Source organism: Labeo rohita, chromosome 2 (assembly GCF_022985175.1).
Source record: "Labeo rohita strain BAU-BD-2019 chromosome 2, IGBB_LRoh.1.0, whole genome shotgun sequence".
In the NCBI taxonomy this organism is placed as follows: Eukaryota; Metazoa; Chordata; class Actinopteri; order Cypriniformes; family Cyprinidae; genus Labeo; species Labeo rohita.
In genome coordinates, this window is record NC_066870.1 from 35,964,403 (window position 1) to 35,974,728 (window position 10,326).

General features: G+C 33.7%; 1 long non-coding RNA gene across 4 annotated transcripts in view; it reads right to left on the bottom strand.

Annotated features, from left to right (window-relative positions):
• LOC127176532 (uncharacterized) overlaps positions 1-10,326 on the bottom strand; it is a 29,596-nt gene extending 19,270 nt beyond the window's left edge. The window contains exons 1-5 of one of the 4 annotated variants that reach the window (XR_007829113.1): positions 10,209-10,326; positions 5,516-5,676; positions 3,108-3,205; positions 2,751-2,890; positions 1,138-2,652 (exon numbers count right to left, since the gene is read on the bottom strand). This is a non-coding gene — a long non-coding RNA (uncharacterized LOC127176532). Of the gene's footprint in view, positions 1-1,137; positions 2,674-2,750; positions 2,891-3,107; positions 3,206-5,515; positions 5,677-8,843; positions 8,935-10,208 lie in introns of those variants that run through there. The other 3 variants (XR_007829115.1, XR_007829114.1, XR_007829116.1) reach the window with 3 other exon arrangements.

Here is a 10,326-nt window from a genome sequence, read left to right on the forward strand (position 1 = left end):
TAAGAGAAATAAACTTTAAAATAGGAAACGGAAGAACACACTAAATGAGTTGGCTTATTTATGAATCACATTCAGATGCTGTGTTTGACTGAAATAAAATACAAGGGCGCGACTCAACACGACTTGATCTAAACATAGCACGTGTCTTGACGCATTTAATTTCCCAACCGCTTGCCTTAAATTCTAAGCATTTTTATTCCGGAAAGGAGGGAAATATATAATAGTGCAACCATTTCCGTCCTGTTGTTCCAGTCATCTTCGATCTCTAATTTCCTGGAAAACACTGGCTGCTGTGGTTTGCAGCATCTTTGGTGGTCGATTTACCAGATGTGGATCTAGCGTTCTGTTCTCCCTCTGAGCGCTAATAGCTCGATTATTCATAACTCCAGTCCACATCTCAGAGAGAAAAAAAATCTGCACATGAGGAAGGAGATGGAGGGTGTTTTGAATACCAGCACTGATGTGATACACACTCATTAAAAAAGGCTGGGAAGGTTAGTGACAGCAACACTAAATGGGCCACTCGTCTTCCGCACGAGCGTGTAAACGACATTCACACGTCTCCTAATGAGGAGGACAAAACATCCCCTGAATGATTATTTGAGCAATTTCAGTTTCACAGAGTGAACACAGGAAATACAGAGAGATACTTAATTGCTTTGGGGAAAAAGAGATTGAGTGTTTATGAAGCGTGATTGCTACTGGGAAAAATCTCTGGAATTCTGCTATTATAAGCATTTTTGTTAGTTAATATAAAAATAAAACAAAGTTTAAATATTCCATGAAAATTTTAAATGAAATTTGAAATGTTGCATTGGCAACTAATTGAAGTAAGTTGAAGCACTAAAATGACTAACCAGAAATATATACCTAAAACTAAACTAAAGTTTAAAACTAAACTTGAAAATAATAATAAAAATTACAAAAACACATTTACTAAAAATATTAAACTGAAATAAAAATGAAAATTGAAAATATACAAATAAAAGCAAATTCAAAATATTAATAAAAATATAATAGTATATAAATAATGCTAAAATAGCATAGGAAAGTACTACATTTTAAGTACTACACAATTTTAAATAAATAAATAAATAAACAAACCTAAATAGTAAGATTATTAAACAAAAAAGCACATAACAAAACAGGGGTAGACTGATTACTGGTGCCAATATTAAGCATTTTTTGTATATTGTTATCGGTCATTTTCAAAATCGATTTACAGATGAAATAATTTAAAAGTATTCAAAGAAAGTTTTTGTCAGAGCCCTTGTTATTCTTAATTTTGTCATTAATTTTATTTTTAATTTTTACACAATATATAATATATACATCGGTTCAAAATATCGGTTATCGGTCTACTTGATCTGTAATAATCGGTATCGTATCTGCCTTGAAAAACATATGTCGGTTCACCCCTATAACAAAATTACAAAAAATTTAACTGAAATTAAAATGGAAACAGAAAATATAAAATAAAATCAAAATATGGATAAAAACTACAGTATATAACACTAAAACAATGCTAAACAACTTACAACTTCCATTCATAGAGCATATGTGTCCCTCATAAGGGTCAATTTTTGGAAATTGAGATTTCTACATCATATTAAAATTTGTTAGGTTAGGACAATATTTGGTCTAGATAAAACTATTTGAAGAGAACTGCCTTTAAAGTTGTCCAAATTAAGTTCTTAGCAATGCATATTAATCAAAAATTAAGTTTTGATATATTTCCGGTAGGAAATTTACAAAGTATCGGCATGGAACATGATCTTTACTTAATATTCTGAAGATTTTTTGGCATAAAAGAAAAAATGATCATTTTGACCTATACAATTGGCTATTTTGGCTATTGCTACAAATATAGCCGTGCTACTTAAGACTGGTTTTGTGGTTCAAGGTTACATATTTCAAAAACTATGCCACAAAAATGACTTGTTACAAATCTAAATGTGTAGCAACTGGATGCATTAATCTGAAACTAGACCATTAAATAAAGCATTACATAAAACTTGGACGACAAGTCAATCGGTGAGGCTGACTAATTTATTTAGATCATTTTTAAACTCACAACTCATGAGGAAAAGCAGCAAAGCGCCGGTGAAAGGAGTGTTTACACAGTCATTAAGGCACAACAGCAAAAATAGCCTGTTTATTTCTAAGGGTCAAAGAGAAGGTCGAAAATAGTCATCAAAACTAAACTGCTTTGGCACAAGAAACCATGACTAACATTATCAATGCACCACAGGGAAAAATTAAAATGATAAAAACTTAAGATATTATACTTTAATTTACTGACCATCCCTGTTCATGACATCAAAATAAGAACCAAATAAACAACTACATGTGTTTTTACAATAGATAAGGAGAAAGTCTCCACACGGCTTGACAACAGCAACAAAAAAGCCCTGGATCCTGATGCCAAACTGCATGCACACAAACACACAAACCCATAGGGACGACACAATAGAGCAATTACTGCTATCTGTGTGGGTAAATTTGGTGCTTTTGACACAACACAGATGGCCATCAGTCAGCGGTTCAGCAGCCATAGAGCCAGTGGGTTGATCTGGGAGGATCTGGTGTTTATGACCGGAATAAAACTGGACACACTGGCTCTTCGCCGATGGAATACTAGCTTCCTTCTTACTGAATAACGTGCAATAAAAACTGTTTTTAAAAATAGCAGTAGATATTATTCCACAATAAACCTTCCAAACAGTAGTATACAAGCAGATACATCATACCTGGACATATCTATCCATTGTTCAGAAGTACATGATTTGTAGACCACCGTCTTTGCGCACAGACGTTCAATTCTGGACCCCATTTTGAGCCGTAACTCTGGAGCTGCACAGCTTATACACAGTCCCAAAAACTACCTGAGCTGTAAGCAAGCAGTTCAATAAATTGTTCAGCATTAGCATTCAATAAATTATCAGACACTGGTGAAACATTTAAGTTGATGCAAATTTGTTCTGGGTAGTTTCTAGACAGCTGCTTGACAGAGACTCTTCAGGAGTTTAAAACAAAATGTCTCACTTATAGCTGCCGTTGCATGTTAAACTGGGATAGAACAAAGTATTTTAACATTCACACATCACCTTAAGCCATTATCATGAGTGTTCAAGAGGTTACGGCAAATAATGAGGGGTCACCGAATGTTGATGACAGCCAGTTTTCCAAAAGCCAGTCTGTAAGTCTGTAAGAAATGGTAATGTAAATTTAGTTTTGAAAGCATAGATGAACTAGAGGTACTTTTGTTGCTCATTTATAGATTGGAGAAGTTACAAAAGTTTCAATTGTTTATATAAGTCCAAACTTTTGTTTTTCTAATACACAAATAAATCATTTGACATAAAGAAAGAGAGAACTATACAATTACTTAGCATCTCAAAACATTTGGTTTTGGAATCTTTTGATGAAAAATGTTTTAAGGGATAGTTCACCCAAAAATTAAAAAAAACTCCCTGTCATGACTTTTCAAACTTGTAAAATCTTCAGAACACAAATTAAGATATATTTTATAAAATCTGAGAGCTTACTGACCCTCCATGGACAGCAATGCAAGGTCTTGCTGGTTTGGAACGACATGAAGGTGAGTAATGACAGAATTTTCATTTTTGGGTCATCAAGGGTTAGGATGTAATAAAGTAAAAGTGTTACATATTCAGAAACCGAACATTAAATAATGGTATTCAGCCTGCATTAAATTTTTAAAACTCTTTAAACAGCTGCTTTGAAGTCTTAATTCAGTAAAAGGCTTGTTACATGTATTTTCTATTGCATTTAAACTTGCAGGCTGCATGCAAAAACAGACACAAACAAATACAACATGACCAGTTTAGTGCAATTCAACAACAAATGACTCTTATGAATAGTTTTTTTTTATTATTTTGTTGTTGTTGTTTTTGTGAAATCAAAACATACCTCAACTACTTTAATTTGATTCACAAAGAATGACTCTTGTGAGCTGGTTCCTTTTTGGTGAAGTAAAAAGTATAGATTTTAGCACAAAAACTGTTTCCAATTCATGACCAATTTACTCTTATGTGCACTTTCTTTTTAGTAAATAAAAAGCTTACAGTATAATTAGTTTCCTTTTAGATAATTAAATATATCACATAAAAATTCCTATTCACAGAACAAATGTCTCTCATGAGCCAGTTCTTTTTTTTGAAATAAAAACATAACTACTTAGTCTGATTTACTAAAAATGACACTAAGTTTCTTTTAGTGAATTAAAAAAATAGCCTATAGTGCAGAAAGTTTCCAATTCACAAACAGTTGACTCGCATGAAACATGCAGCACAAACGGTGTAGTCCGATTACTATTATGAGCTGATTCTTTTTGGTGAATTAAAAAGTAAAACACACAATATAACCAATTTCCTTTTAGTGAATTAAATATATGCAGTATAGCAAAAAAATGTTTCTGATTCACAAACAAATGACTGTTATGAGCCAGTTCTTTTTAGTGAATCAAACACATGCAGCACAACCAGTGTAGTCCGATTTACAAAAAAAAGTTTTTTAATTTTTTTTATTTATTAATTTTTTTTGTTTTAAATAAAGACATGACTAGTGTTGTCTGATTCATTAAAATGACACTTTTTTGGTCAAAAATTTCCAATTTCCAATTGACTCCTGCGAGTAACTTTTAGTAAATCAAAAACATACAGCACAACTAGTTTCCTTTTAGTGAATTAAGTAAATGTAGCACAAAAAAGTTTCAGATTCCCTAACAAATAACTTTTTACTAGCCAGTTCTTTTTAGTAAATCAAAAAACGTGTAGCACAAACAATGTAGTCTGATTCACGGAAATATGACTCTTCTGAGCTATTTTTTTTTAGTCAATTAAAATGCATAGACTTTAGCACAAAAAAATTCCAATTTACAACAATTGACTCCTATGAGCCGTTTTTAAGTAAATCAAAAACATACATCATAACTAGATTTATTTTTAATAATGAGTTCAATATATACAGCACAAAATAAGTTTCAGATTTGTGAACAAACGACTCTTATGAGCAGTTTTTTTAGTGAATCGAAAACATACAGCGCAAACAGTGTATTCCAATTCATGAACAAAATGACTCACGAGCTGGTTCTTTTAAGTGAATCTAAACTAATGGATCCTCTTTCATGCGATTCAAAAACAAATGGCTCATATGGACTAAATCTCAAAAGTCTCACAAGGTACTGGTTTTCTTCAGTTTTGACTGATTCTTTAATGAATCAACAACACCGTCAGAGAGGTTACTGAATCGACATCTGACTCTAAACGAACTGCATGTTAACACTATTTTAATGGCAAGTTTTGTGTACCAGATTCCAGTACTTCAGTAATCATTTTATTGTCTTCCTATGTGCAGAACACTGTGTTCTGTTTATGCTAATAAATACACATTCACATTACAATTTCAAATGTCTGCCAGCCAAAAAACAAGAATAATTACAAACCATAATAAGATAATAATGACATATCACACTGAATTTTGCCCATTGTACCTTTGTACAGTAAATATTACTGTGGTCGTCTTCTTCCAAGATGCAGGAGTCTCATTGCTTTCCAGGAGAATTTTTTTTGGGCTGACAATCTACTGTATCCGTCTTCTCTAAATTTCAAATTATAAGCACAGATGACATATGCAGATATCAGAAGTGAGGTGCTGTAAGAACGGATAGACATGTGTTTATTTGAGGCTGATTCATCAGTCTGTCAAAGTGAAACAGCCGCATTCAGCACAGCATGCTCATTAGGAGATACTTCTGCACTGAAACCAGACAGAACATTTTCATTTTTCTAATGCGTTCTGTCACTATGCAAGCATAAGTCTTGCAGAAAGGCGAACTCTAATTTCAAACTCAGAGTGCCTGAGTTTTAGGCCACTTTCACACCTTTTTGTTGTGATCCATGTCAGTTTGACGTCAGCTTGACGTTCGTTTGGCTGGTGCAAAAGCTCTTTACTCAGGTTAAAAAGGTCTGTTTCAAAAGGTTCAGTTCATGTAACTCCAGCATACAGTTTGCAATTAGTATGAAAACAATCCATCTTAACTCGTGAAAGCAAACCACTAATGATAACATATAATTTGCATATTCCTGATCACACACTTAATGCATTTCCCATGGCTGATTGCCTCTGAATAAGCTGCTTTAGCATCTTTTGCGATGCAACTGTGTGTTTTGATGGTTAATCCAAAGGGGACAAATAGTCATACAAGCAATTTAATTTGATTTGATCTTTTGGGATAAAAAGCTCAGCAAACTGTGAAAACCTTTGCACAACTTCTTTACCAGTCCAAAACCATTATTCACTGAAAGTAGGCTGAAAAAATGAGTCGTTCTGCACTTTTGTCACCTTACAGCATAATTGAAATTAATGACCGCCCACACATTAACACATCCACGCCTACATAGACACATCATCTACTACTTGACTTCCAAAGGATACCAGTGTTAGGATGGAGTGCATGGCTAAAGTTAATTTTCAACATTGTGTGAGATCCATGTCATATATGTTAGCGTGACACAATGTACTGTGGATTGTGTAACGAACCACTATGAAGCAACCGGAAAAAACAACCTTTGCCGAATTGCTAATATTAAAGAAATAGTTCATCAAAAAAATAACAATTTAAACATTTAAATGCTGAAAATTTACTCATTCTTAAAACATCCAATATGTAGATGAGTTTGTTTCTTCATCAGAACAGATTTGGAGAAATTAAGCATTGCATCACCTCACCAATGGATCCTCTGCAGTGAATGGGTGCCGTCAGAATGAGAGTCCAAACAGCTCATTAAAAAAACATTGCAATAATCCACAAATAATCCACACCACTCCAGTCCATCAATTAACAGTGAAAAACTGTGTTTGTAATAAACAAATCCATCATTGAACAGTCACTTCTGGTTGAAAAATGAGTCCTATATTTGTATTGCTTTCTCCAGCAAAAAGTTGTTTTGTCTGAATCAGGAGAGAAATATTCACAGATCAAGCACTGTTTACAAGCAAAAACAGTCGAAAACTGTTCTAAACAAATATGTCAGTGACATTATGGATTATAGACCTAAAAATAAAAAAAAGGTCAGAAAGCAGTGAGAAAGCCAAGTGAAAGACATTCAGAATTGCTTCCCCTTTGAAAAGTGAAAAGTCATGACGTCAATAAAGTTTCTCACTTTCTCCTCGTCTATTGTCTGTTCATAGCATAACCCATTATAATGTTTACTCTCTGTCCTAGTTTGCGATTGCGATAGCGTCATTGCCTGCTGTGAACTCCAATCCCATCAAGAAAAGTACATCTACATCCACAGAGAAACCCATAATCATGAGATGAGCGCTTAATAGAGACTTTGCCTTAGAAAAGACGAGTTTTGATATGAATATTAAGCATAATTTCCCTCTCAAGCACAAGTCAGAATTGTTGAGCTGGGAACTAATTCTATGCGATTTGATAGATGGCTCGTGTTAATTGGTGGGTTGAAGAAACGAAGCGCATTGTCCTCTCAGCTCTCCTGTTCGGGCTCTAATTAAAGCACTTCCTGTTGGAGGAGGGGGGGAGCAGAGCGCTTCTAACTCACAGGTGTTTGCTTCTGTGGGTTGCCATGGCAACCCAATGGAATCCCATTACATTCCATGAATGTTAAGATTGTATCATTTACTATGGCATTTTCTCTTCTGAAAAAGAGAGAAACAGAATCACTTTTTTTTTTTCAATTGCTTGAATGTCTCAATTATAGTGAATGTAAAAGTTGCATTTTGAACTGGGATCCCTTATGTTGAGTGACTCTACTTCTATATGAAGTACTAGTGGAAAAAGCAGCACCCATAAACAAAATTCACAACCAGGGATATTATTGTTAACTACAATTTATTTATGTGAAATAAAATAAAATAAAATATTTAAAAACCTAGGTTGGCTGAATTGTAGTTGCCAGTGCAACATTAAAATAACTAAAACATAATAATAAAAAAAACTATATAGACATATTTTAAAAAATAATAAAAGAAGAAAATATTAAAAATTAAATACAATGCAAAATATAAAAACTACAAAATGATATGAATTATATTTATATTAAAAATTAAAACTATAATAGTATAGCAAAGATACTAACTAACTGAATGCGCAAAAGAGAACAAATTCACTCATAAACCCGGTCAACTCAATTTAACACCAGCTGTAAATGCTCACAGTCCCTGAATGTGGATTATTAGGCCCATGCAGAGATGCCACCATTCAACTGTGAGCTATTTATTGCGGAGAAATGGCAACTTTCAAAGGTCAATAGCAAGAAAATAAAAGCTTAAAAGCTTACAACCGTTCCTGCCATCTAATTTCATTTACCAAATTGCTGGAACTCAAATCCTACTATCCCATCTTCACTCAAAAACAAAATGTACTGGCTTTATTGTTCACACTTTTTTTCCATACACCAAAAGCTGAGCTTTTAAATTTTTATTTGCTTATTTTTTAACCACTGCATTATTAAATATAAAATATTTTATCTTTTATATATTATCATCTCATTTTTGGTATTTGCAACAATGAAGACAACAAAAAAAGCTTGTGCACACTAAACAAATCAATATCACATAATCATACACTCATGAACTGTAAGTACTGCCAAACACCTCTTCGTTGTTATGATGACCGAACAAATTCTGAAATTGAATATGCCCACCTTAAATGCAGATGAGCGCTGGCATTGTTGTAAGTAAATACATGATGTCCCATGGAATGATGTTGTCTGCTCTCCACCAGTGAAAATGCTTTATAGGATTACGGAGGCTCTTTTTAGATAGTTACTTTACCCAAAATCTAATTTACTCACCCTCATGTCAGTCCAAACTCGACTTTCTTTCTTCTGGGATGTTTTGAAGGATGTTCATGCTGTTCATTTATATATAATGATACACCAGAAGCTGCAAGGTTCATAAATGACAGAAAACAACATAAAACTAACATTAAAGCAATAGTTCAGAAACAGCTGCTTCTGGGTAGAATATCAGTCTTCTATCCATAATATTGCTTTCTCCAGTATTAAAAAATGCACAGATCAGCCACCTTTTACAAGTCAAAACAAATTTGTCTGTGGATTTTTGATGCGAGACAACAACAAGGGATGGACTTTTTCACTCAAGGTAGTGTTACTATAGATTACATATTTCTGTAGGAAGCAAAGTTTTTAAGTTAAAAACGTCTTAATGATGGATTTGCTTCTTACAAACACGCAGCTTTTTACTTCACAATATGTTAATTGATGGACTGGAGTGGTGTGGATTACTTTTTTATCAGCTGTTTGGACGGCACCCATTTACTGCAGTGGATCCACTGTTGAGCATATCATATTTTATATAATCGCCTGCATTAGAAATTGATTGAAATAAGAATGGTGGGAAAAAAAGGGTGATATTTGCAATAGCGCAGATTTCTTTCAAATAATCAATTAACCATTCACAATTAAATCAGAAAGGCTAACTGACTTAAAAAATGGGATTACAAAATGTTATTCTAAACCACAGTTAGTCTATACACTCTTAAAAATAAAGGTACGATGCCATAGAAGAACCATTTTTGTTTAAATGAAGAACCCTTCTGTTTCACAAAAGGTAGAATTATAAAAAGGTAAGAAAGAGATGGTTATTTAAAGAACCTTTGACTGAATGCTTCTTCTATGGCATCACTGGCTGTGAAGAACCTTTAAAGCAGCTTTAGTTTTAGGAGTCTAATTGTATAAATTTGTGTCTTGTATCTAACAAATTTTTGCTCCATGTGATACAAACAACTCAATGCAAGCCTTAATGTCTGATCAGTGCTTCATGCTTGGTTCACCATGAATCATGTTCAAGATGATGTGTTTAATTTCCTCCAATTTTAGCTTTTTATGCAGCAAAAATGTGTAAGCTGCTTTTAGTAAACACTGCAGCGCTATGAAAACATTGATCCATTTCAGCGGCCCAACACAGAAACATTGGCTCATCCAACAGTGATGCTAGTTGCACACAAATCACACACTTCACCTTTAAGTGTGAAGCCTGCCAGCAAAAGTGGCGTCCCACACATTATGTGGCTTATGAAATATTGTTTACATAGACGAGATGTAAAAACCCTCACACTGAAATGACTGCTAATACATCTAAGATCCTCAAAACATGATGCTATTTGTTTAAAGCGACTGTATGTAAGTTTTTTTTACCTTATATGTCAGTTTCAAAATCATTCTGATGGTAAACATACTTCTAATAAGGCGAATGGCTTCTGTTTCTTCCCCACACGTCTGTTCTGGGTTGCCAGGTTTCCACCCAAATGTGTCT